Source organism: Eubalaena glacialis, chromosome 10 (genome assembly GCF_028564815.1).
Source record: "Eubalaena glacialis isolate mEubGla1 chromosome 10, mEubGla1.1.hap2.+ XY, whole genome shotgun sequence".
Classification (NCBI taxonomy): Eukaryota; Metazoa; Chordata; class Mammalia; order Artiodactyla; family Balaenidae; genus Eubalaena; species Eubalaena glacialis.
The window spans coordinates 44,060,476-44,065,743 of NC_083725.1; the positions used below are offsets into that span (position 1 = coordinate 44,060,476).

The 5,268-nt window shown below is 32.6% G+C and overlaps 1 non-coding gene across 1 annotated transcript; it reads left to right on the forward strand.

The window, feature by feature from the left end:
- Window positions 1-1,015: 1,015 nt before the first annotated feature.
- LOC133100215 (U6 spliceosomal RNA) lies at window positions 1,016-1,122 on the forward strand. Its single transcript, XR_009702453.1, has one exon. It is a non-coding gene; the product is annotated as a U6 spliceosomal RNA (small nuclear RNA).
- Window positions 1,123-5,268: the final 4,146 nt, after the last annotated feature.

Sequence of the window (5,268 nt, forward strand, 5' to 3'; positions counted from 1 at the left end):
TGTATTTGAAGAAGAGATAATGAGATTTACAGACAAGCAAAAGAAAGAGTTCAGAACCACTAAACCAGCTTTACAAGAGATGTTAAAAGGACTTCTCTAAGTGAGAAAGAACAGACCACAGCTAGAAATATCAAAATTATGAAAGGAAAAATCTCGTTCATTAAGGCAAATATACAGTAAGGTATAGATCAAAGGTTTAGATCTACTTATAGATTATAAGTAGATCAACCACTTATAATGCTAGTAAGAAGATTAAGAGACAAAAGTAGCTAAAGGATATGAACAACAAAAAGAGGTAAAATGTGATGTCAAAAACATTAATTGTTGGGGGGTTGTTAAGAATACAGGGTTGTTTGAAGTCAAGTGATTGTCCTCTTAATATAACCACATATAGATATAAGTTGTTATATGTGAACCTCATAGTAACCACATAACAAAAACTTATGGGACTTCCCTGGTGGCACAGTTGTTAAGCAACTGCCTGCCAATGCAGGGGACACAGGTTTGAGCCCTGGCCTGGGAAGATCCCACATGCTGTGGAGCAAATAAGCCTGTGTGTCACAACTACTGAGCCTGCACTCTAGAGCCTGCAAACCACAACTACTGAGCACGTGTGCCACAACTACTGAAGCCAGCATTCCTAGAGCCCATGCTCCACAACAAGAGAATCCACTGCAATGAGAAACCCACGCACCAAAGTGAAGAGTAGCCCCCACTCACCACAAATAGAGAAAAGCTGGGTGCAGCAATGAAGATCCAACACAACTAAATATAAATAAATTAATTAATTTTAAAAAAACCCTTGTGATAGATATATGCACAAAGAAGAGAAAGGAATCCAAACATAACACTAAAGACAGTTATCAAATCACAAGGAAAGAGAGCAAAAGAAGAAAAGAACAAAAAAGAACACAAAAAGACTGAAACACTTAACAAAATGGCAATAAATACATGCCTGTGAATAATTACTTTAAATGTAAATTGACTAAATTCTCCAATCAAAAAACAGAGAGTGGTGCTCACTTCGGCAGCGCATATACTGGGGTTGGAGTGATACAGAGAAGATTAGCGTGGCCCCTGCGCCAGGATGACACGCGGGTTCGTGAAGCATTCCATATTTTAAAAAAACCCAAAAAACAAAAAAACAGAGAGTGGCTGAATGGATTTAAATAAATGACTGATCTATATGCTGCTTACAAGAGACTCACTTCAGATCTAAAGACACTCACAAACTTAAAGTGAGAGGATGGAAAAAGGTGTTCCATGCAAATGGAAATGAAGGAAAACTGGGTAGTGATACTTATATCAGACAAAATACACTTTAAAACAAAGACTGTAACAAGAGACAAAGAAGGGCATTATGTAATGATAAAGAGATCAATCCAAAAAGAGGATGTAACACTTGTAAATATCTATGCATACAATATACAAACACTTAAATACATAAAACAATATTGACAGATATAAAGGGAGATAGTGACAATAATACAATGGTAGTAGGGGACTTTAATACCCCACTTACATCAGTGGATAGATCATCTACAGAGAAAATCAACAAGGAAACACTGGCCTTTAATGACACATTAGATCAGATGAATTTAATAGATATATATAGAACATTTTATCCAAAAGCAGCAGAATACACATTTTTCTCAGTGCCCATGGAACATTCTCTAGGATAGATAATATACTAAGCCACAAAATAAGTCTCAGTAAATTTAAGACAATTGAAATCATATCAAGTATCTTTTCTGAGTACAACTCTATGAGACTAGAAATCAACAACAAGAAAAAACCTGCAAAACAAGTGGAGACTACACAATATGCTTGTTTACTACTACCACAAAAATCAGTGAGGAAATAAGAAAATACCTGAAGACAAATGAAAATGAAAACACAATGATTCAAAACCTATGGGAGTCAGCAAAAGCAGTTCTAAGAGGGAATTTTGTAGCAATTCAAGCTTACCTCAGGAAATAAGAAAAATCTCAAATAAACAACCTAACCTTACATCTAAAGGAACTAGATAAAGGAGAACAAAAAACCCAAATGTAGTAGAAGGAAAAAAAATCATAAAGATTAGAGCAGAAAAAATGAAATAAAGACTAAAAGAAATAGAAAAGATCAATGAAAGTAGGAGCTGGTTTTTTGAAAGATAAATAAAATTAAACCTTTAGCCAGACTTATCAAGAAAAAAGAGACAGGACCGAAATATATAATTTCAGAATAAAAGAGGATAAGTTACAACCAACAGCACAGAAATATGAAGGATCATAAAAGATTACTATCAGTAACTATATGCTTTTAAAATGGACAACATAGAAGAAATGGATACATTTCTGGAAACATACACTCTCCCAAGAGTGAATCAGGAAGAAATAGAAAATATAAAAACAGATCAAGTATCACTGATTAAATTCAATCAATAATAATAATGTAAAAATCTCTCAATAAACAAAAGTGGAGGACCAGACATGTTCACAGTTGAATTCTACCACACATTTAAAGAAGAGTTAACACTCTTCTTTAAAGTATTCCAAAATTGAAGAAGAAAAATGCCTTTGAATTCATTCTAACAGTCCAGCGTCACTCTGATGCAAAAACCAGAGAAAGACACCACAAAACAAGAAAATTACAGGCCAATATCAGTGATGAACACAGATGCAGAAATCCTCAACAAAATATTAGTGAACAGATTCAACAATACATTAAAAATATCATACACCATGATTAAGTTGGATTTATCCTAGTGATTTAAGGATGGTTCAATGTCCACAAATCATTCAGTGTGATACACCAAGCTAACAAACTGAAGAATAAAAATCATGTGATCATCTCAATAGATGCAGAAAAGGCTTGTGGCAAAATTCAACATATATTTATGATAAAAACTCTCAACAGAGTGGGTATAAGGGAATACACTTCAACATAATAAATGCCATATATGAAAGACCTGAAACCAACATCTTCATCAATGGTGAAAAGCTAAAAGTATTTCCTCTAAGGTCAGGAACAAGACAAGGATGCCCACTTTCATCTCTTTTATTCAACATAGTTTTGGAAGGCACAGCAATCAGACAAGAAAAAGAAATAAAAGGAATTCAACTTGGAAAGGAAGAAGTAAAACTGTCACTGTTTGCAGATGACATGATACTATATGTAGAAAATTCTAAAGATACCACCAAAAAACTATTAGAATTAATAAATTAATTTAGTAAAGTTACAAGATGTAAGATTAATTTACTGAAATCTGTTGAGTTTCTATACACTAACAAAGAACTATCAGAAAAAGAAATTAAGAAAACAATACCATTTACATTGCATCAATGAGAATAAAATGCCTAGGAATAAATCTAACCAAGGAGGTAAAAGACTGATACTTGGAGAACTATAAGATATTGATGGAAGAAATTGAAAATTATATAAACAAATAGAAAGATATACCATGCTCATGACTGATATAATTAATAATTTTAAAATGACTATAAAACTCAAGGAATCTACAGATTCAATGTAATCTCTATCAAAATATCAGTGACATTTTTCACAGAAGTAGAACAAATAATTCTAAAATTTGTATGGAAACACAAAATACCCTGATAGCCAAAGCAATCTTGAGAAAGAAGAAAAAGCTAGGGGTATTATGCTCTCTGATTTCAAAGTATACTACAAATCTACAGCAACAAAAAGAGTATTTTACTGGCATAAAAATAGACAAATAGGTCAATGGAACAAAATAGGAACCACGGAAATAAACTGATGCACATATGGGCAATTAATCTATGACAAAGGAGGCAAGAATATACAATAGGAATAGACAGCCTCTTCAATAAATGGTGTTGTGAAAACTGGCCAGCTACATGGAAAAGAATCAAACTGTACTGCTTTCTCAGGACATATACAATAATAAACTCAAAATGGATTAAAGACAAGTGTAAGACCTGAAACCACAAATATTCTTGAAATGTCTTTGACATCAGTCTTAGCAATAGTTTTTTTGGATATGTCTTCTCTAGCAAAGAAAACAAAAGCAAAATTAACAAAGGACTGCATCAATCTAAAAAGTTTTTACACAGTGAAGGAAGCTATCAACCAAACAAAAATGCCACCTACTGAACGGGAGAATATATTTGCAAACAGTATATCTGATAAGGTGTTAATATAAAAAAATATACAAATAACTCATACAATTCAACATCAAAAGAACAAACAGCATGATTTAAAAAATGGAGAGGGTATCTGAATAGACATTTTTCTAAAGAAAATATACAGATGGCCAACAGACACATAAAAAGATGCTAAACATTATTAATCACGAGGGAAACGCAAATCAAAACCACGATGAAGTACCACCTTACACCTTTCAGAACAGACATCATCTAAAAGATGGCAAGTAATAAGTATTGGTGAGGTTGTGGAGAAAAGGGAACACTTGTGTGCTGTTGGTGAGATTATAAGTTGGTGCAGCCATAATGGAAGACAGTATGGAGGTTCCTAAAATATTTAAAAATAGAACTGCCATACGATTCATTAACTTTACTTCTGGACATTTACCCAAAATAACAAAAACATTAATTTTAAAAGGTGTATGCTCTTTAATGTGGATTGCAGCATTGTTTACAATAGCCAAGGTATGGAAACTACCTAAATGTTCATCAATAGACAAATGGAAAAAGAAGATGTAGTATATTTACACAATGGAATATTACTCAGTCATAAAAAATGAAATGTTACCATTTGTGACAATGTGGCTAAATCTAGAGGATGTTACGCTAAGTGAAATAAGTCAGACGAAGAAAGACAAATATGACACAATCTCATATATGCAATTATAAAAACAAAACAAACCAACAAACAAAATGAAACAAAAATAGACTCATAGATGCAGAGAACAAATTTGTGGTAGCCAAAAGGGACAGTTTGTGGGGGGGTGAAATAGGTGAAGGGGATGAAGTGGTACCAACCTCAACTATATAATAAATAAGTCATGGGGTTGTAATATATAGCATAAGGTATATGGTCAGCAATATTATAATAACTGTATGGGGACAGATGGGACAGACTTATTGTGGTGATCATTTTATAATGTATGCAAATGTGATGAAACTAACATAATATTATATATCAACTATATCTCAATTTAAATAAGTAAATAAATAATTTAAATCCTTGCCATCATGTTATGTCATATCTTTTTCAAAAAAAATTTCTAAAATAACTACAATACATTGTCATATCTAAAGAAATTATCAATAGTATATCATATTC